At 41.0% G+C, this 23,233-nt stretch overlaps 1 long non-coding RNA gene across 4 annotated transcripts; it reads right to left on the bottom strand.

Annotated features, from left to right (window-relative positions):
- Positions 1–2,570: 2,570 nt before the first annotated feature.
- On the bottom strand, positions 2,571–23,175 carry LOC144304298 (uncharacterized). 4 transcript variants are annotated; one of them, XR_013371215.1, is made up of 7 exons: positions 22,858–23,175; positions 20,614–20,687; positions 16,479–16,752; positions 10,546–10,725; positions 9,329–9,475; positions 5,456–5,558; positions 2,571–2,706 (listed from the first exon to the last, which is right to left on the bottom strand). It is a non-coding gene; the product is annotated as an uncharacterized LOC144304298 (long non-coding RNA). The 4 variants fall into 4 exon arrangements; XR_013371217.1 differs by lacking the exons at positions 2,571–2,706; positions 5,456–5,558; positions 9,329–9,475 and adding an exon at positions 15,441–15,505 and having other exon boundaries at positions 10,315–10,725; positions 22,858–23,172; XR_013371216.1 differs by lacking the exons at positions 2,571–2,706; positions 5,456–5,558; positions 9,329–9,475 and having other exon boundaries at positions 10,315–10,725; positions 16,429–16,752; positions 22,858–23,171.
- Positions 23,176–23,233: the final 58 nt, after the last annotated feature.

The raw sequence follows: 23,233 nt of genomic DNA, 5'->3' as shown, positions 1-23,233 counted from the left end.
CAATTGTTGGGTTGTAGGGTAGCTCTATTTTTAACTTTTTGAGGAAACTCCATACTGTTTTCCCTGCCCCTTTTTGAATATAGTTTTCTATTAACACTTACTATTGGGCTTGGAAGTACTAAGATATGCCTCAGGAAATGCCTTGGGTTCCAGATATAGTCCTATTTGTACTGATGGGTTAGCAGTAACCTAAGTTCCTCTTGGTAAGCGGGATCCATCACTCCAGCAGTGGAAAGATGCATTTTACTGCCTATTCATTTGTGACATAAGTCCAAGATGGCCAGGTGGCCCCCTCATCTCCCAATTTAGTGCATGTGTTGTTGTGTCCCCTGGTAGAAGCATTTCTCCCTTTGAAACAAAGACCATTAAAAAAGCAAATCTCAGAGTTGCCTGGACTGGAAGCAAAAATTTTGTGAGTAGCTTATGTGATATAATAATGAGAGGAGCCACTCCCACTTATACCCCTTGATTCCTGAATCCACGTATTCTGGCTGTGGAGAAGACAACACCATATAATGACCTCTGATTCAAAGAATATACTACATTTTGGAACACCTGGGTGGCTCAGTGGTTGGGCATCTGCCTTCGGCTCAGGGCGTGATACCGGGATCCAGGATCGAGTCTCACATCGGGCTCCCTGCAAGGAGCCTGCTTCTCCCTCTCTGCTTCTCTCTCTGTGTCTCTCATGAATAAATAAATAAAATCTTTTAAAAAAAACAACAAAATATACTACATTTTATGAGATAGAACTTATAGAATTATAAGCTGCTGCATTTCTGTTGGTATGAAATGAGTTTCTTGATCAGAAGCAGTGCTGTGCAGAATGTGATAATGGTGAATAAGGTATTCTGTGAGTCTATTGATGGAGATCCTAGCAGAATTGTGGGGAGGGAAGGCATCTATACCCAGAATATGTGTATATTATAGTGAGGAAGATTTTCTGCGTTTTCAACTATGAGAGACTCCCAATGTTATCAACCTGCTACCAGGTGGCCGGGCAATGGTGCCTTATCAGAGGTCCAGTGTTGGTCTCTGCTGTTGGCAGATAAGGTATTCAGCAATAGCATTAGCCAGGTCAGGTAATGAGAAGTCCATGTAATTGAATCTATGGCTAGCTTCCATCTCTTCTATAATCATTTTGTTCATGGGCCTATTGAATAAGTGCTTGGTGTCTGGGGAAAGAGGTTGTCTGACATCCAGAGGATGCCATTTTGACCACTTGATTATTAAGAGCCTCCTCTGTAGTGAATATGTTTTGGTGGTCCGCTTCCATCCCTAACCATCCAACCAAATTGTTAGCAGCCACACATGAATTAGTGTAGGTGCATAATCTGTCTTTGTGGGGAGGACACTATTCAATTCAGTATAGTAGACAATCCTACTGAGGGTATTTCCCTTTCCAGCTGTCCATTAGGGTGCTTTCTCTTTTTTTTTAATTTTTTTAAAAATTTATTTATGATAGTCACACACACACACACAGAGAAAGAGAGAGAGAGAGAGAGAGAGAGAGGCAGAGACACAGGCAGAGGGAGAAGCAGGCTCCATGCACCGGGAGCCCGACATGGGATTCGATCCCGGGTTTCCAGGATCGCGCCCTGGGCCAAAGGCAGGTGCTAAACCACTGTGTCACCCAGGGATCCCCCCTTTTTTTTTCATTAGGGTGCCTTCTGAGTGGAGTTTTCTTTAAGCATATTGCAGTGAAGTTAAAATTTAATTACAAAAGGATACATGCAATTTCACATATTTGAAAATCAAGTTACATATTATTAAATAACCTTTATTTTTAAAAATATTTATGTATGTATTTATTCATAAGAGACACAGAGAGAAAGGCAGAGACACAGGCAGAGGGAGAAGCAGGCTCCTCACAGGGAGCCCAATGTGCAGCTGGATCCCAGGACCCTGGGATCATGACCTGAGCCAAAGGTAGACCCTCAATCACTGAGCCACCCAGGTGTCCCAACCTTTATGTTTGTTTGTTTATTTATTAAAGATTTTATCCATTTATTCACGAGAGACAGAGAGAGAGAGAGAGAGGCAGAGACACAGGAAGAGAGAGAAGCAGGCTCCATGCAGGGAGCCTGACGGGGGACTCGATCTCAGGTCTCCAGGATCAGGCCCTGGGCTGAAGACGGCACTAAACTGCTGAGCCACCCAGGCCGCCCCCAACTTTTATGTTTGAAAGGAAAATGCAAAGTAGATTAGTACTTAGAAATGAATGATAATGAAAATACTACATGTAAACACTTTTAGATCACAGTTAAAGTGGTTCTTAGAGAAGAAATTATAATTTACATGTATTTATTAAGAAACAAGACAGTTGTTTTGTTTAGATTTATTTATTTGAGACAGAGAGAGAGAGAGAGAGAGAGAGAGAAGCCAGGAGGGGCAGAGGGAGGAGAGAGAATCTCAAGCATAGTCCATCTCACAACCTGAGATCTCACAACCCTGAGATCACCACCTGAGTTGAAACCAAGAGTCGGATGCTTAACCAACTCTGCCATCCAGGTGCCCCAAGAAACAAGGTAGTTTTATTTTTTATTTTTAAAAATATTTTATTTATTCATGAGAGACAGAGAGAGGCAGAGACACAGGTGGAGGGAGAAGCAGGCTCCATGCAGGAGCTGGAGGTGGGACCCAATCCCGAACTCTGGGATCACGTCCTGAGCCAAGGCAGATGCTCCACCACTGAGCCAACCAGGCGTCCTGAAACAAGACAGTTTTAAAACAAAGCAGCTACACATCTAATTATGATATTTGAAAAACAGTAATATCCAAAGAAACAAGAGGGAAGCAAATAATAAGAATAAATAAGAAAATAAAGAGGGGGATCCCTGGGTGGCTCAGCGGTTTGGCACCTGCCTTTGGCCCAGGGCGCAATCCTGGAGACCCGGGATCAAGTCCCACATCGAGCTCCTTGCATGGAGCCTGCTTCTCCCTCTGCCTGTGTCTCTGCCTCTCTCTCTCTCTGTATCTAATAAAAATAAATAAAATTAAAAAATCTTACAAAAAAAAAAGAAAATAGAAGCAGTAATATATTTTTAAAGATAGAAAACAGTAATGAAATATTAGATGAGATGCAAATCACTGGCAAGACTGACAGAGAGAGACAGACTGCAAATAAATGGCAATATGAAAAGAGGGGGGATTAACCAAAGTCTCAACAGAAATTAAAACTTAATAAAGTAGTATTATGAATAAGTATATATAAATACCTTTTAAAAACTAAATGAAATGGACAAAACCCAAGAAACACAAAACTGCAAAAATAATGCAAGAAGAAAGAAAGAACTTGAAAAGATCAATAAGGACTAAACAAAACAACAAAATCTCAAGTCCTACAATGGTTATACAAATAATTTCTGCCCACATTTAAAAAATTAGTTATTTATTTTAGTTTATTTAATCTTTACACCCAATGTGGGGCTTAAACTCATGACCCTGAGATCAAGAGTCACATGCTCTCCTAAATGAGCCAGCCAGGCAGTCCAATTTCTACCAAGTTTTAAGTTATAATTAATGTTCAGTATAAACTCAACACTGAATATGAAAACAAATGGAGAAATCTAAAATGTATTCCTTTGAGATCAGGAAAAAGAAAACAGTGTCCAATATTACTGGTGATATTTAGTATATAGACTTAGTTGTCTTGGTGAATGGTATTGAGAAAGAAAAAAAAATCTGAAGGAATATAAGAGAAAAGATAAAACTGATATTTTTCCAGATAATATAATCATCAGTAGAGAATAATCAACAGAATCAAATCATGAACTTAGCAGAATAAAAGAATGTACATGTTTCTGATACCAGCACAACATACACAAATTAGTTTCATTTCTCCACAACAGTTTACTATTGTAAACTAGAAAATATAATTTAAGAAAAGACACTATTTAACTTAGCAGCAATATATTTATGGAGAAAAATGTTGAACTGCAATAAAGGATGTAGAAGATGATCTGAAGTGAGAAGACATTCTTTTTTTTAAGATTTTATTTATTTATTCATAGAGACACAGAGAGAGAGAGAGAGAGAGAGAGAGGCAGAGAGACACAGCAGAGGGAGAAGCAGGCTCCATGCAGAGAGCCTGACGTGGGACTCGATCCAGGGTCTCTAGGATCACACCCTGGGCTGCAGGCAGCGCTAAACCGCTGCGCCACCGGGGCTGCCCTTTATTTTATTTTTTTTGTTTTTTAAAGATTTTATTTATTTATTCATAGAAACACACACACACACACACACACACACAGAGGTGAGAAGACATTTGGGTGGGATAACAAAGATATTAACTTTCCTAAATTAATCTATAAATTCATTGTAAATTCAATCAAAATTTTAGTTGAAAATTTTAAGGGACTTGATAAACTCACTCATAGAGAAGAGTAAAAGTATGTAAGTAGCTAAGTCAACCTTGGAAAAGTAGAATAAGAAGTAGGTCTTGTGGGGATCCCTGGGTGTCTCAGTGGTGTAGTGCCTGCCTTCAGCCCAGGGCGTGATCCTGGAGTCCCAGGATCAAGTCCTGTATCGAGTCCCGCATCGGGCTCCCTGCATAGAGTCTGCTTCTCTCTCTGCCTGTGTCTCTCATGAATGTCTCTCATTCATTCTCATGAATGAATGAATAAATAAATAAAATCTTTAAAAAAAACAAAAAAGAAGTAGGTCTTGCTTTATCAGATATTAGGGCATATCACAAAGATAAAGTTATAAATGCTGGATGTTGTTGACACAGAAATAAATAAGAAACAAGGTTGCTACATGGAGATGATAAAACTGGTTCCCTTCCTAATATTACGCACGAAGGTAAACTAAAAATTAAGAGCATAAATATGAAAGATAAAAATATATATTAATAGGAGCACCCGGGTGGCTCAGTGGTTGAGTGTCTGCCTTTGGCTCAGGTAATGATCCCGGGGTCTTGGGATTGTGTCCTGCATCAGGCTACCCATGGGGAGGCTGCTTCTCCCTCTGCCTAGGTCTCTACCTCTCTCTCCGTCTCTCATGAATAAATACAGTCTCTCTCTCTCTCTCTCTCTATATATATATATATATATGAATATATATATATTCTATACTTTCTTTTATATATATAAGAAATATATATGTTGTTTTATAGATTTACTTATTTATTCATGAGAAACAGAGAGAGAGAGAGAGGCAGAGATACAGGCAGAGGAAGAAGCAGGTTCCCCATAGGGAGCCTGATGTGGGAGTGGATCCTGGGATTCCAGGATCATGCCCTGAGCTGAATGAGATGCCCAACCGCTGAGCCACGCAGGCGTCCCAATGGCACAGTGTTATAAAGGGAATAGAATCTGGTGTCAGAAGACCTGAGTTTAACTCATGGCTCTTTCAATTGATTAAGTGTGACCATGAGCCTTAGTTTTCTCAGCTCCATAAAGTGAATGGTCAAAAAAAGATAAAATTTGTTATGTACTAAATATAGAAGTCAACCTACCAATACTTTGGTTTTCCATTTGGACATCCTCCTTTCTATTACGGTTGATAGTTGGTGTATGTCTGTGTCTGGGAGTATTCTTTTATTCACACATTGTAGACAGCTCAATTCAAACAGGATTAAACAAAATAAAACAAAAAGAGAAGGGGGAATTAATAACTCTTGTTATTTAAAATTCATGAGTGCATCTAACTTCTAGCATGGCTGAATTCAGATGTTCAAAATATGTTTCAAGAAGCTGTCTCACTTCATCTCCTGGCTCTGTTTATCATAGGTTAGGTGTGCCTTGTGTGTTGTTTCCAGGAATTTCAGGCTTATATTTTCACAGTTCCAAGATGGAGAGAGCTTCTTCTGCTGTAAACTCTCCCCAAAGTTCTGGGATATATGCTGTTCCGGTTAACTTGATTCCCTCTTTCATCCTTGAGCCAAGGATGTAGCCAAGCTGGGGGCACTTATGTTGATCAGCTTAAGCTAATGTTATGTGATCATTCCTAGAATCTGGAGTGAGGTCAGGTGGACCCAAACTATGAGTACTAGAAGTGGGGTGGGGGTAGGAAACACAGGGCTCTACAATAAAAAAGGAGAGGAGGAGGAGGAGATGTGTGGGAAAGAAAAGTATTCTATTTTCTCCCTTTCCTTTGTCTTTATTGCTCATTTTGACAAGAAAACATATATGAAGATGTTGCAGGAACCAGAGACCTGGTGATTAGCCCTTGGGGAAGACCCTGACTTAAATTCAAGGATAGTGGGTATATGAGAGACAGGGTTGTGTAGGAAGAGTAACTTAGAAATTGATAAAGTCCCTTCCTCACCTCCTCATCATACAGAAAGCTTTAAAAAAAAAAAACTTTATTCAGATATAGTTCATACCATACAATTCACTCGTTTACAATGCATAATTCAATAATCTTTTGTAATGCAGTATTGTGTGACCTTCTTTACCATCAATTTTAGAACATTTCAGCATCTCCAGGAGAAATTCTGTATTCTTTAGCTATTACTCCCCTTTCTCTTAATTCCTTTGTCTCCATCAGCCTTAGGCAACCATTTTTTGTCCCTATGGATTTTCCTATTCTGGACATTTAATATAAATGGAACAATATGTGACCTTTTGTGACTGGCATCTTTCACTTAGCATAATGTTTTCAAGGTTCATCTATGTTGTTGCATGTATTTGTACTTCATTTCTTTTTTATGGTTGAAATAATATTCCATTGTACAGATATACCATGTTTTGTTTATCCCATTCATTGGTTGATGCATATTTGGGTTGTTTCCATCTTTGGGTATTGTTTTGGGGGTGGAAATACATTTCCATTTCCCTTTGGTATATATTTAAGGATGGAATTGCTGGATCAAATGGAAACACTGTTTAACTTTTTGAGGAACTGCCAGACTGTTTTCCTAAGTGGCTGTATCACTTTATATTCACAACAAGAGTGTAGGTAAGTTCCAGTTTCTCCATATCCTAGCCTGATCTTTTTATTGTCTGTCCTTTAAAAATATTACAGCCATACTAGTAGATGTCAGGTGGTATCTCATAGTTTTGATTTGTATTTCCCTAATGATTAATGATGTCGAGCATCTTTTCATATACTTGTTGGCTATTTGTATATGTTATATATATATATAATTTGCAAATATTTTCCTCCATTCTGTGGGTTGTCTTTCCACTTTCTTGATAGTGTCCTTTGAAGCACAAATTTAAAAATTAGTCCAATTTATCATTTTTTTCCTTTTGTCATTTGATTTTTAAGATGCTGCCCTTATTGATTTTTTGGTAATTATTGTTTTTTGAGTATAGTTGACTTCAAGTGTACAATTTATTTTTAAGTTTTATTTATTTATTTGCCACTCTTGCTGCTTTTAAAACTGACACTTTATACAAAGCTTACCTCTGTTTCTTTTATACATAAGACATCATAAGTACTTTAGATGAGTCCTAAGACTGTTTTTAAAATAATGACTCACAAGCATGGGACATCAGAGCATGAATAAGGTGAGAAGGATCCACTCAGGGGTGGCTGGATGTGAGGGGTCAGAACCCACAAAGCTAGGAGGGCATCCATGCATGGGATGGTTCAGAACTGGGTATTAGAGCCCAAGAAAGGAAGGCATCTACATATGGGAGTAGCCTGATGTGGGGAATCAGAACCTGAATGGGCAATGAAAGGCATTCATGCCAGCGGGGGGGGGGGGGGGGGGGGGGGGGGAGGAGGGGTTTGGGAGGGTGAGGTGGAGGGGTTGGGGGATTGGGGGGTTGGGGAGCTCAGTGCACTTGAGAACCCAAATGGTGTGAAAGGACTCTCACACTAAAGGTGGAATAGCCTGGAAGAGAGTATGGGAATTCAAATGAAATGAGGAGGGTGTCTGCATGGGGGAGAGGATGGTGGAGGTGATGGGAGATTGATTATATTCAGGAATATTGACCAAATATTAAGGATAATAAGAGCCAGGTTTCTCACTATTGGAGAAGGGATTAAAAGTATATAATCTTTAGATTCTAAATATATCCAAAAATAAAATCTTTAGAAAGGAAGAAAACTAGAATGAAATTTGTGGTGGATTAAAATTGGAGGTATTGGTATAAACTCATGGCTTTTAATATATATAGATCAATATAGAATTGTAGATGTAAATACATGGACAAGTATTTACATATATGTATTCACACATACATCTCCGTACATGCATAATACATCTGTACACACGTGTTGATTAGATATGTCTTTTTAAAAATATTTTATTTATTCATAAGAGACACAGAGAGAGGCAGAGACATAGGCAGAGGGAGAAGCAGGCTCCTTGCAGGGAGTCTGATGCAAGACTCTATCCCTGGACCCCAGGATCACTACCTGAGCCAAAGACAGAGGCTCAAATGCTTAGCCACCCAGGCATCCCTAGGTATGTCTTCCGAAAGAACTTGGGAGTAGTGGCATCTCAACGGCAATCATCAAAACCAGTCCCCAGATAGTGGTCTTTAAATATCATTTTGAGAGCAGGTGAAGCAGTTTGCATAAGGTTAAAGGCAGGCACTGACTATTGGGAGACTGTTCATTCCAGGAAGGTAGAGTTGTTTACAGTCCTACAGTGGCTTGGAGACCAAGCTTTGGATCCACACTAAGAGTGAGTTGGATCCCAGCTCTGGATTTACCAGCTATATGATATATTGATAACAGGTTAACATTTCTGAGCCTCAGCTCTTCATTTGTAAATAGGACAGTACAAGGATAGAAAAGGAAAAAGTCAGTCAAATGCCTGGCATGTTGTGAGCTCTCAGTATTCTTCTTTTTTTTTTTTAAGATTTTATTTATTCATAAGAGACACATACAGAGAGAGAGAGAGTCAAGAGACACAGGCAGAGGGAGAAGCAGGCTCCATGCAGGGAGCCCGACGTGGGACTCGATCCTGGGTCTCCAGGATCTGGCCCTGGGCTGAAGGCGGCGCTAAACTGCTGAGCCACCTGGGCTGCCCAAGAAACAGACTCTTAACTAAAGAGAGCTGATGGTACCAGAAGGGAGGTGGGTAGGGGTAAAGGGGATTAAGAGTACACCTATCATGATGAGCACTGAGTAATGTATAGAATTGTTGAATCACTGTATTATATACCTGGGATGAATATAACACTGTATGTTAACTATACTGGAATTAAAATAAAAAACCTAATAAAAAAATTAGGAGTCTATGGACTTTCTACTACAGAAAATTTCACTCTTCTTTCACATACACCCACATTCACACCTTTCCTGTCCACACATCCTGCCAGGTGCCAAAGGTGCTTTGCCTCTTATAGAAGTACTCTCAAAGTTTACCATTATCTTTCTGGGACCTTTCTTCACTTCTCATGATGAAAGGCTTATTTTCTGTACTTACCTGTCTTCCCTTCATGACAGAGGTCTGATCTTGCCTACTGGATTCCATGTCTTCCCCTCATAAGAGAGGTTCTTGTGTACTGGATCCCAAGTCTTTCTCTTTTTGGTTTACTCCCTCATTTTGGAGAAGCACATTCTTTCTAGTTTCCTACAAAGAATTTAGTGCAGGTATTTTTTGGGAGCTTTTGTGTATTAAAACATCCCCATTCTACTTTCTTAGTTAAATGATAATTTGGTGGGTCTGAAAATTCTACCTTGGAAAATCTTTTTCCTTCATAATTTCATCATCTAGCTTTCAGGGTTGCTAAGAAGTCTGACTTTATTCTGACTCCTATTTCTGTGTGTGGAATCTTATCTGCTTGTCTTTCTAGCCTTAATTCCCACCATATTCCCTGTTTTAGTTGGTTTGCCTTCAGCAGCAAGTAAATGAAAATCAACTCAAAGTGGCTTACAAAATAAAATGTATCGCATATAATTAGTCTAAATGTAGGATGGCTCTAAGGATAGTGAATTCACTGATCAGTAAATTATCATTGACCCCAGTCTTTTCATTTTCTAGCTTTTCCCTCTTCTTTCCTTAGATTAGGTCTCCTTATGTTCATAAAATGGCTATAGCAATTCCAGGTGTATCCAATATCCAGATACAAGAAGGTATAAAGAAGGAAAAGGTAATCTCTTCATCCGTATCTTTTCTAGGAAAGAAGAAACGTTTCTCAGAAACATCCAGTTGATTTTACCTCAGGCCTCATTGATAAGAATGTATCACCTGCCCAAGCCTAATGAGAGATAAAGGGAATGGTACTACCTTGATTGGTTTAGATTAATCAGGATTCACCTTGGGATCTTAGGAAGTAGCTGGCATCTATGCAAGCACACAATCAAGTGGAGAAGCACAGATACCTGGACAAAAGCAGAGCTATAATGGTAAGGAAGAGGGGAAATGGTTCTGGAAGGGAATCAACAATGTGTCCTTTACTCCTGGACGTATTTGGTTTCAGTAATCCTGACTTTATTACAGTTTCCCCCATGCTCATATTTTTAGGCCTCTGACTTGGCATTGGCTCCTGCTGTTTTTGTCACTACAGGAAGCTGAAAAGTAGGCTTGATTTCTGGAGTCTCCCTAGGAAGACATTTATCTCTGTACACTTGACTAGTATTTGATGAACGTTGTAACCTCTCTAAGTCAAGTCAGAGTGTTGACACCAGGTGCTCCCTCACCCACGGTCCTGGCTGCAGGTCTGTACCGAAGCTCTCCTGGTCTGTCACCATCAAGGTAATTGGTTCAAGGAAAAAATATTGAAGCCAAGCTGAACCCATTGGATTCTCTCCCTATTTGGTATTAGGACTGAAGGAAAGTCAGTTTCCATCTGCTTCAAACAATCACTTCAAGAGGGGCAGCTGGAAAAAAAAAAAAAAAAGAGGGGCAGCTGTATTCCATCTTGTGCTTTGAGGAACAAAGAAATCTTTACAGGGAGAAGGAGCAAATGCACAGAGAGAAGCAGGAGTGAGATGGAGTGGAGTATTCCTGCCTTCCTACTCTTGATTTCAGCCCCCTGAGGGCTGGATGCATTCCTTCCCCTTGTCTCATGAGATAAGCAAGTATCTTTATTTTAAATCCCCATTTTGGGGGTGCCTGGGTGGCTCAGTCAATTAAGCATCTGCCTTCAGCTGGGGTTGTGATCCCAGGGTCTTGGGATTGAGCCCTGCATGAAGCCCCTCATCAGGCTCCCTGCTGAGCAGGGAGCCTGCTGCTCCCTCTCCCACTCAAACTCTCCCTACTTGTACGCACTCTCTTTGTCAAATAAATACATTTTAAAAATTAAAATAAATTCTCCTTTTGATTTAAACTAGTTCCCCAGAAGTTCTGCTATTTTTTATCTACATCATCTTAATTTAAGGAGTTATGACTGATCTTCCTGGACTAGGGCTGTGAAATCTTTTTTTTTTTTAAAGAAAGGATTTATTTTTTTTTTTTTTTTTTTTTTTTAAATTTAGGATTATATGTTTTACTTCTTTTATTTTTTTATTTTTTTTTTTATTTATTTATGATAGTCAGAGAGAGAGAGAGAGAGAGAGAGAGAGAGAGAGGCAGAGGGAGAAGCAGGCTCCATGCACCAGGAGCCCAACGTGGGATTCGATCCCGGGTCTCCAGGATTGCATCCTGGGCCAAAGGCAGGTGCCAAACCGCTGTGCCACCCAGGGATCCCCTAGGGCTGTGAAATCTGAGGGCCTGTGACTTTATCTTGTGGCTCAAGGTCTCTTTCTCTCTCATCACCAGGTTTTATTTATCGTAAACCTTGTGGGGAATATGGTATGCTTGGGAAGGGGAGCTGAGGTGGTGTAAGCAAGAGTGGATAGAAGGGTGTGTGTTTGGTTCATGTAGAGACTAGTAAGATGTTTCACTTTTCTTCCATGTAGCATAAAGTAAGCATGAATAAATATTTGAACAAATAAGCAGTCTCTACCTCAAAAATCTGAATCTGATAAAAGTTTAAATCATAAAGTAATTGTTAATAGCTGTGGGGTCACACTGAGCTAAAAACTCAGCGATCATTTGTAATGGCTGCACCTGTGGTCATTGTGTTGGGGCGTCAGATTTATATTTATGAGCTGAACTTCACCTTCATGTTATGCAACCAGTTTGTTGTAGGTGGGGCAATTCTAGTGCTGACATAGGAGACCACATAAGAAAAATCCTGAGGAGTTACCAATAGCTGGGAATCTCATTCAGACCTTGGGATCTGAGCACTTCTGCTCAGAATTTTTGCATTGATTGTGTCATCTGTTATCATGCATCGGCCTCTTAACCAGCTTTCATCACTTCTTGACCCAATTCCTCATACGTGTGGTGTTACTTTGGACAAATTGGAACTAGAGTTCCCAGAGTCCTCTTCCTTGTGTGATTTAGAGTTGGGGGGAAAAAAAAGCCCAGCATGAGATTTGGTAGGTAGTAGTGAAAGAGCAGCCACGCTCTGGAAGAAACACACAGAGAACTTTGCATACCTCAGTTGTCTCTACTTTCTACCACATCAGTGGCAGGTTACGTATGTTCTTGCTCTCCCTGGCCCCACCCCCAGTTCTCTCCAGTGCATGCCTTGCTGACCAGCAGTGCCTCCAGGCTGGGCGGTCCCACTCTGACTGACTGCTGAAGTGCCTGGTTTCTCAGATGGATTTGCAAGCTCCATCTCGCCCACCTCTGTCAACACTAGAGGAGGGCTGGCCAGTGACTTCTCTGATCCTTCAATTTCTGCTTTTTCCTTGATTCCTCTGTTTCTTCAACAATAGTAGGTTGTAACTGTGCTTTGTTTGCTGTCCCAGAAATCATCACAGCTTCTAGCATATCATGAAATCTCAAAAAAGAGTTACTAAATGATCTTTAGTTTACAGAAAGAAGGAAAGAAAGAAAGACTACTTGGGGCACCTGAGTGACTCAGTCAGTTAAGTGCCTTCGGCTCAGGTCATGATCTCAGGGTCCTGGGATCGAGCCCCATATTGGGCTCCCTGCTCACTGGGGAGTATGCTTCTCCCTCTCCCTCTGCCTGCCACTCCCTCTGCTTGTGCTCTCTCTCTGTGCCAAATACAGAAATAAAACCTTAAAAAAAAAAAAAAAGAAAGAGAGAAACTACTTATCTCATTGAACTGGCCTCGATGCCAGATAGTGGAGATTCTCTTCACTATTTTGGCTAAGAGGAAAAAGGTGCTTTCCAAACTCTTATTACTTCCTTCTTAAAATAATCCCACAAGGCATATTCTTAAAAAAAAAAAAAAAGGCACAGATGAAATAGAGAAATGAAAGTTGCTTACTTCAGATCCTAGGGTAAAAGAGGAAGTAGACCAAAATTAGAACTTGTAGTTATGTTTTTTCTAATTTATATATTCAATTCAACTTAATGAGTATTTATTGAGCATCTACATATAAGAAAACTTAACAATGGAAGTCAAGTAAGGATGAATAGAGAGCCAATGTGCTATGGTGCTCCTATTTGGAGAAACTTTACTCAAATTCTTTGATGTGGAGCCATTGTTGGTTATTACTCAATTCCTATTCTCAATACCCTATCTTTTTCTCTTTCATGAGTTGAGTCTCGGGTTGTGATTTCCACATGAACATAAACTCAAAGTAGCTTAATGAGATTCAGCAGAAATAGGTCCTCCATGCTATGGCCCATCTAAGAGAATATTTTGTTATTTCCTAGGCAGGAGTTCTTAAAATTTACTAGTAAAACTTCACCTGGGAAGCCTATTTATTTATTTATTTAAAGATTTTATTTATTTATTCATGAGAGACACACAGAGAGAGGCAAAGACCTAGGCAGAGGGAGAAGCAGGCTCCTTGCAGGGAGCCTGATGCAGGACTTGATCCCAGGACCCCAGAATCATGACTTGAGCCAAAGGCAGAAGCTCAATCACTGAGCCACCCCGGTGTCCCTGGAAAGCCTCTTTAAAATGCAGAATCCAGGAGTGTCTTGCTGGCTCAGTTAGAAGAGTATGGGACTCTTGATCTCGGAGTCATGGTTCAAGCCCCAGGTTGGGTGGTGTAAAGATTACTTAAAAATAAAGATATAAACAAGAAAAAAATAAAATGCAGAATCCTAGGCTTCCTTCCTCATACTCCCCCCACCAACTCTGTCCCTGCTGATTAAAATTCAGGTTATCTACAGAATTTCTATTTTTAACAAGACTGCAGGTGTTCATCTGATGCAATGGTCTCTAGGCTAATTTGGGGGAAATGTCCAAAAACACCTGAAAGAGAATTGCCTGGGCATTTATTTATTTTTTTAAAAGCTGATTCTTGATTCCTCTGAATTACAATTTTGGTGGGAGTACCTGGGAATATGCATTTTAAATTCATCTCCCACTTTATTCTTAGAAATTCTCAGACCTCCCCCCTTTGAGAAGAATTGGTAGACTTCCTATTTTATATTTAAAGCCCGGGCGGGGGGTGGGGGTGAATGGGTGACGGGCACTGAGGGGGGCACCTGACGGGATGAGCATTGGGTGTTATTCTGTATGTTGGTAAATTGAACACCAATAAAAAATAAATTTATTATAAAAAAAAATAAAGCCCGGTTTAGACACAAAGTTATCTGGAGAGAGAAATAGAAAAAAAGAAAAGCTTTCTTTGCTAATAAATATTGATTTTAGAATCACTCCTTAACTCTTAGAATCCATTTCTAGCTTATTGCTATTCTAAGCGTTACCTGGAAAATGTCTGGATTCCCAAGGTCAGGCAGCCTTTACACCACCTGAGGTGGTCAGGACTGCTGATAGGCCCATCTGAGGTAGCCCTGATTTGCAGATAAAACATAAGCAGGCCCATCAAACAGTGATGGGGCACAGAAGCTTTGGGGGTGTTGGAAACTATCTTCCTGAATCATGGGGTCATGGTCTTTCTGGAGCCAATCTCAGGTCACCTGTCTGCTTCCTCACCCCATCCCATACCGACGTTCCCCATTACCAAAGCCATGTCTAACATGCTGTACCCGATGCCACTTCTGTAAAAAACAACAACAACAACAAAAAACCTGTCATTCAGGTCATTTGAAAAGGGCATGATGTGGACATATGGAGTGAAATAAGCATCCTGAGACTGATATGGGTTTGAATCTTGGCCTCCCCTCTTACCAGGCCTGAGTGTGGACCAGCTACTGAGTCTCAAAAGTGAGTGCAGAGTGATTACTGCTAGGGTGCTGTGTGAAGTCAGGAAAGCTGGTGTGTGAGAGCATTGGAGAGGGACAAAAGACGTGGCATGCTCTCCTTTATTCCTGACTTCCTACTTCCTTTTATCCTCATTCCTTCCTTCTTATTCCATCTCTCACCCTCCTGGCTCTACACAATTAGACTGGTTTGTAAATTTGAGAAGACTTTCTTCAGCCCCACCCCTCCCCATGTTGTGGTGGACTCTGTCTGGTAAGACACTACTTTTTCTCACTAGCCTCTCATAACCAGAGCCTCTACTTGGTCGTCTTTGCTGTAGTGAAACTTGCTCCAAGGACTGAAAGGGAACATCTGCCGAGCACAGACAAGGGCCAAGTGCCATGGACTGAAAATACTACAGGAAAAGTGCTTAGGGCAATGGCTGGCTTGTTTAGTAAATTATAACTATTACTCACCATCGTTTTGATATTTATTTCTCAAAGAGAGCCTGGAGAGTGCGTCCGACTACTATTCTGGTCCTCTGTAGGTGAAAAAACTGAGCCTCAGAGGAAAGTAAGTAACTTGCTCCTGATCACATAGCTAGGAAGTGCTGGCACTGGAATTCTAACCCAGTCTAGAGACAGCTCCCAAATCCATGCTTTCTCAACTGCCATTATTAAGACTTGAGTCTGAGGTCTTATATTCAAAACAAATATGGGAAAACTTCAGAAAAAGTTGCTAGTTCTGGAGATATGCACATATTCAGTTTTTTGTGGTATTAAAGTGCCTTGTAAGTGACTTCAAAAAAATATTCAGTATTTATAGGGAAAGTGACAAGATTAAACAAGACTGGAAATCTGTTGATAAACTGCTGACATTGGATGATGCATGTATGAAGATTTGGCATGTGACTCTGCTTGTTTATATATTTGAAATTTTCTTCATTGAAGAGTTAAAAACCAAATTCTTTCACATCTGTCTAAGATGTGGTATTTATGTGCAGTGTAATATACAGTGACACATTATCTATGGGCCAGGAATTTGTAGTTGGTAGACTTCACATTTTGTGAGGGTTCTGTGGTTTTTGGCTATTTAGAATATTAATTTTTTGGTTTTTAATTCTCAAAATAATGTAAATTTATATTTATTGTATAATATGGGCAAGGCAACTAATAGCCATGACAATCCTATAGTGAAAGTAGAATTATCTTCATCTTGCAGATAAAAAACTAAAGTATTAGGGTAACTCTCTGGCTGGCTGGTTCTTAGCTGGGTGGAAGGGGATTTTGAACTCAGGTAGAATGTCTCAGGTCCACACACGTTTTGTTGTTCGGTTTAAGGGCACCATGTTCAAGCAAATATTCATCTAAAGTATCACTTAGGAATGATTTTACCAGAAATTAAGAAAACCATACTAATTATAGCTTAAGTGGCTTAAACGAAAAAGAACATTAATGTTCTCACTGAAAAAGGAGAATGGCACAAGGCACTCTAGGTTTGATGCCAGCACTCACGCATGCCTCCATGGCTCTAGGTTCGGTTCTTCTTTCCTTATGCTCAGCCACTCCCACTTGATGTCTTCCCAAGATTACACTTATCTTCTCATTGTCACAAGACAGTAGCCTCACACAACTTTTCAACAGACTTGTGAGGTAGGAAGAAAGGTCAGGGGCAGTGCTGAATTCTTAAGCATGTTTCTCTCCTTAGCAGGAAGCAAAATCTTTCGCAGAGGCTTCAGGTAGACTTCCCTGTATGTCTCATTGGCCAAAGCTTTGTCCACTGCCACTCCTAGTGATAAGAAAAACTGGGAAATTATCTAATAAAGATAGACAAAATCACTGGGGATGACATTGATAAGTGGTTCATGAGCCTGAGGACACATTAAATTAAAGAAAGTTGGATTATTACTATTATTTACAAATATATAGATCTTTACTTAAAGTTTTTTAAGAATGTAGGGGGAAATTTATAACAAATAGCACAGTAAAGTTTCTTTCTTTCTTTCTTTTTTTTTTTTTTAGTAAAGTTTCTTTTTAAATATTCAGAAGTGGGAATGCTGGATCATATAGTATTTCTATTTTTAATTTTTTGAGGAATCTCTACAATATTTTCCATACTGGCTATACCAATTTATGTTCCCACTAAAGAGTTTCCTTCTATTTCTTTTCTTTTCTTTTTAAAAATTTTATCCATTTATTCACGAGAGACACACAGAGAGAGAGAGAGAGGCAGAGACACAGGCGGAGGGAGAAGCAGGCTCCCGGCAGGGAGCCCAACGAGGGACTCGGATCCCAGGTCTCCAGGATCACGCCCTGGGTTGAAGGTGGCGCTAAACCGCTGAGCCACCCGGGCTGCCCACCTTCTCTCCATTTCCTTGCCAACACTTTTTATCTTTTTTTTTTTTTTACTTGTCTTTTTGATACTAGCCATTCTGGCCATTCTGAGGTGATATCTCGAGGTTTTTATTTGTATTTCCCTGATAGTTAGTGATATTTAGTATCTTTGTGCCTGTTGGCCATCTGGATGTCTTCTATGGAAAGATGTCTATTCAGGGTCTCTGTCCATTTAAAAAAAAAAGATTTATTTATTTATTTTAGAGAAGTTGGGGGGAGAGGCAGAAGGCGAGAGATTTGATTTTGTTATCTTTGCCTTAGGAAACAGATAAAAAAAAATATTGCTAAATGTGATGTCACAGAGCTTACCTCCTATCTTTTCTTCTAGGGATTTTATGGTTTTAGGTCTTTGACCTGAAGACAAGACATTTAAGTCTTTGATCCATTTTAGATTTATTTTTGTATATGGTGTAAAAAAGTGGTCCAGTTTCATTCTTTTGCACCTAGCTGCAAAAAACTCTAAGAGAGCTTTTCTTACATATGGGGGAGGGGGAGAAGAGGGACAAATTTTAGACTATGGGCACCAATCACAAAGCTTTGCATACAGAAAGTGCTCAACAGATGTGTGTTAAATTGGCTTGAATCTAATTGAATTAAATCTTATGATGAGCTATAAACCATTGAGATGAATAAAATTAAAAAGACTATATGGATATTGTAAGCCTGGGATATAAATCTTCAAAAAAAGAAAGTTAGGACAAATAAACTTTATATATTATATGAACTTTAATGAGTTTTTTTCTATTTACTTATTTTTAAGTAATCTCTATGCCCAACATGGAGTTTGAACTTATGACCCCAAGATCAAGAGTTGCATGCCCTACCTACGTAACTAGCCAGGTACCCTGAACTTTAATGAATTCTTTACATAAATATGTCAAAATACAAAATAGGAAAAGTTATTAAAAGTCATTTGTTAACTTATTAAAAATTTAGTACTGTAAGTGGAGGATTTAGACAGGTTCATGGAATCATAAAAATATTTTGGGATTTCATAAATGACACAAAGTGTTAGAAATTTTTCATATTTATAAAGTGTCTTTAGCCCAGTTTTTTTGATTCCTAGTTAGACCTCTTATATAACAGTACACTACCGCTTCATGTGGAAAGGATAAAAGCTCAATTGATATGATTTATTATTTATTTGAAAAGTCAATAAAATATGACTCATTTTAAAAAGTATTTAATGAATAACTGGAGATCTCATCTTAATTTTCTAATTGCTCCTACTTTCCTATTTATTTTTTTCCTAGTTATTCTTAAAGTAACTTACTATAAAGTAATTTAGTACTTTACAGGGTGACACTGTAACATGCCAAAGCCCTCATCTATTTTTTTTTTATATGGGTAGGCTTTTTGTCCTTTTATTTTTTTGTTTAAGATTTTATTTATTTATTTATGAGAGATGCAGAGAGAGAGGCAGAGACACAGGCAGAGGGAGAAGCAGGGAAGCTTCCCTGCAGGGAGCCCGATGTGGGACTCGATCTCAGATCATGACCTGAGCCAAAGGCAGATGCTCAACCACTGAGCCACCCAGGCGCCCCTTATACACCCTTTTCTTCCTTAACTGTCCTAGGAAAACTATTATCCTCTTCATCACTAAACGGAGAGGTTCAGATGATGGGGGAAGAATGATTGCTGGCACGGAGTAGGTGCCCAACAATATTTTCTGTTAATATATGTCTGATGAGAAATTAACAGAATATTTTAAAAGGGCAGTTGAAAAAAGATTTACAGGTATATACCTTAAAACCTTGCCTTAATTACAATCCTGGGAGAATGTATAGTATGGTACAGAGAAAAATATCAGAATTGCATAGTCTTGGGTCAAGTTCTGTGACCTTGGAAAAGTTATTCATGCTTGAGGTGCCTCAGTTTTTTTTACTTCTCTAATATCCCTAAAATCATACCACTAAATTGATAACAGCATGTATGGTTGTGATAATTAATGAGGCAATGTGTATGAAGTCCCTTGAACAGTGCCCAAAGTGTAAACATCACATTAATGTTGCTTTTTGGTTGTGTTATGATAGTTATGGTGTCTCTTTGCATTCCTGTTTGTACCTGAGTTCTAACAGTAGGTGGCAGCAATGCTCTCTTAACCAATTTAAAAGAAACCTGCCAACTTTCTGGAGTAATCCGTGAAGGCTTACCCAATTGGATGTGTGTAGGGCACCAGTAAAGCAGAGGGAGAGAGATATCATAGAGAAAAGAAAGAGAGGAGGAGAAAAGGGGGGGGGGGGGTGGGAGACAGAGAAATGTTCAGAAATGATATAATTCAAAAGAAAATACTAAAATAGTCTTTATGAGGGTGGGGTGAGAGCTAGACTTTTTAAAAAAGATTTTATTTATTCATGAGACACACACACACACACAGAGGCAGAGACACAGGCTGAGGGAGAAGCATGTGGGACTGGATCCTGGGATTCCAGGATCACGCCCTGAGCCAAAGGCAGGTGCTAAACTGCTGAGCTATCCAGGTGACCAGAGAACCAGATCTTTACTGGATATCCTTCCACCTTCTATAGGATTTAAGGTTATTTTTGTTCTTTTTAAAAAAGATTTTATGCATTTATTCATGACAGACGGGGGGAGAGAGAGAGAGAGAGAGGCAGAGACACAGGCAGCGGGAGAAGCAGGCTTTCTGCAGGGAGCCGGATGTGGGACTCCATCCCTGGTCTCCAGGATCAGGCCCTGAGCGGAAGGCAGCGCTAAACCCTGAGCCACCGGGGCTGCCCTGAGGTTATTTTTGTTCTTAAAGACATGTGGGAGACTGGTACTCACCATTTATTTTCTGTGTTGACAGTTTCCAAAAGTTCTTAACTGGTCCTAGATGAGATTTCAGCTGCCCAGAAAGAATCTATAATGTGTTTTACTGTTCATTTTTATCAAATTATTAATCTCAATTATAAACATATGGCTATTTTCCTCTGTGTAAAATATCCCTTCTACAATAAGACACTTAGTGGTATATTAGTTATCTGTTGCTCTATAACAAATACTCTAGGGATCCCTGGGTGGCTCAGCGGTTAAGCGCCTGCCCTTGGCCCAGGGCGTGATCCTGGGGTCCGGGGATGAAGTCCCAGGTCGGGCTCCCTGCATGGAGCCTCCTTCTCCCTCTGCGTCTCTGCCTCTCTCTCTCTCTCTGTGTCTCCCATGAATAAATAAATAAAATCTTAAAAAAAAACCACAACCAACCCCCTCCCCCCCCAAATACTCTAAAGGTTGGTGGCTTAAAATGATAAGCATTTGTTACCATATTTTCTGAGGACCAGGAATCCTGGAGTGGCTTAGCGAGGTGGTTCTGACTCAGGGTCTCCCGTGAAGTTTCTGTGAAGACATTAGCTGGGGCTGCACTTCTCTAAAGACTTTATGGAGCCTTGGAGGATCTGCTTCTAAGTTGGCTCATTCACATGGGTGGTAGCAAGAGGCCTCAGCACCTCACTAGCTGTTAGCTAGAGGCTTCTATTCCTTTGCATGTGAATTTAACCATAAGGTGACTTGAGCGTGCCCTAACATGGCATCTGATCTCTTCTAGGGTTAGTGATCCAAGAGAGACCAAAAGAAGGAAGCCACAATACCTTTTGTGGCCTGGTCTCAGAAGTCATACTCTGTAACGTCTACCATATTGGTTCAGAGTGAGTCACGTAGGAAATAACTAAACAAAATTCTCAGGAATCATACATAGATATACAGGAAATGAGGTTCAAACATGGAGAAATCACAGGTTGTCTCTAATCTCTCTCAGTGGGGCCCTGGACACATATCCTCTCCCTGGATCTTGATTTCTTCCTCTATAAAAAGAAAAAAGTCACAGCACCATGTGCCCCAACTCTGAAGTGGCCTTATCTCTGTCCTATCTGGGTGTGATTTTAATTAACAACTTGGTCACTGTTTCTCCTTTCTTATTTTTTAAAATACTTTTATTTATTCATGAGAGACATGGAGAGAGGCAGAGACACAGGCAGAGGGAGAAGCAGGCTCCATGCAGGGAGCCCGATGTGGGACTCGATCCCAGGACCCCAGATCACAACCTGAGCTGAAGGCAGACGCTCAACCACTGAGACACCCAGGTGCTCAGGTCTCTGTTTTTTCATCTCTAAAACGAAATGATCTTAGTGGCTTTCAAATTTTTTAGGCCCATTGTGAGAACTGTCTTTTATATAGAAACTGCATACACACACGCAGGCATGAGAAAGAGTCCATGTGAACAGCAAGAATATGTTTCACAAAACAATACTTTGACGTATCTGCACGATGTACTCTAACTCCCCTACCCTCCACCCATTGTATGTTAATTTATTTGAAAAAAAAATCCAGTTCAAGATCTCCTCCATTGATTTTTACAGTCTATTAATGGATTCAACATTGTGTTAAAACTAATACCTTGAGCCTCTCACTCCTTGAGGCTCCTCTTCCAGCGGTAAAAAGAACAGAAATGTTAAAGAGTGGAGTCCTCACCTTCTAATTTTGGGAAAGCAAAAGGCACCCTCATAGGTGGTCAAGCCTACCAGCCTATCCTAATCAGACAGGAGCTAGTTAGTACCTGAGGTGTCTTGTCAGGGTGGAAAGGGTATCCTGTTTAGCTTCAAAAGTTGGCCCTGAAAATCATGAGCTGTGTCTCCTTGGGGAGTCCTTTGACGTCTCTTAATTCATTGAGGAGGAACGAACTATCATTCCTCCTCTTCATAATTAGAATAACAAGTATCCCTTGTCTATCTCCTAAAGCTACTAGGCTCAAAGATAGTCACTTACCATGTTGGCAGAATTTACAGACACCATCTTTAATCCCCACAATGACCCTGCAAGATCCAGAGTATCACACTTGTTTTATAGATGGAGAAATTTAGGATTGGAGAATTTACAGAGGCAAGACCTTAAAGCCATCAAGTGGCGGATCTAGGATTCTAAACCAGTTCTGACTCTAGGAACCTCATGCGAGATGGACCAGCAGGTTAATTTTCATTTGACGTCTAAGGGGTGACCCTCTGATGCATTAAAATACAGGTTCATCCTGAATCACTTCAGAAACGGGCCCATCAGGCCACCTTTTCTAATCTGCCTTGTCCCGAGCACGACGACCGCCTAACATACCGCAGGCAGGGCTTGGGGCTTAGCGTTTAGAGCTGCCCGGGCCGCCAGGGCGAGGGCACATCCCGCTCCTCTCCTCGGGGCGCTCACCGGGAAGGTGAACGCGGCTCTAAGGGGGCGCCCCAGGGCCCGCAAGCGAGCCCCAGGTCGCTCCGATACAGACAACTCCCTCACATTTAAAAGTGCCATTTTTGGGATCCCTGGGTGGTGCAGCGGTTTGGCGCCTGCCTTTGGCCCAGGGCGCGATCCTGGAGACCCGGGATCGAATCCCACGTCGGGCTCCCGGTGCATGGAGCCTGCTTCTCCCTCTGCCTGTGTCTCTGCGCCTCTCTCTCTCTGTGACTATCATAAATAAATAAAAATTAAAAAGAAAAAAAAAGTGCCATTTTCAGGGAAGGGCCTAGCTTACAGCTCTTTTGCTCCTAGTCTGGTTCCGTCCAGTGTGTGCGGATCTCGGCTGCTTAACCCGGAGGCCCCGCGGCCCCAGGCGGGCAGGGCGGCACCACAAAGCCCTTTATTGAGGCCTCGGCGTGACGACGCGAGGCTCCCGGGGCCTGGGCGCCGCCGCAGCTCGGGCGCGAGCAGGCAGGAGCCGTGTGCCCCGGGGCGGGCCCGCGGGTGCAGCGCCCATGGGCGCCTAGTCGGGGCGCGCTCCGCCCCCGGGGCACGGGGGAGCGCGACCCCCCGAGACCAGCGAGCACCGGGAATCAGCGCCGGCGGCCCTGCCCTCCCCACCCCACCCACCCCGAGGGCCCGGCGGACCGGGCGGGGCCGCGGAGGGGCGG

The sequence above is a fragment of the Canis aureus genome, chromosome 33, assembly GCF_053574225.1.
Source record: "Canis aureus isolate CA01 chromosome 33, VMU_Caureus_v.1.0, whole genome shotgun sequence".
NCBI lineage: Eukaryota > Metazoa > Chordata > Mammalia > Carnivora > Canidae > Canis > Canis aureus.
Note: the sequence above shows the minus strand (reverse complement) of the source record. Positions and strands in the feature narration are given on the sequence as shown.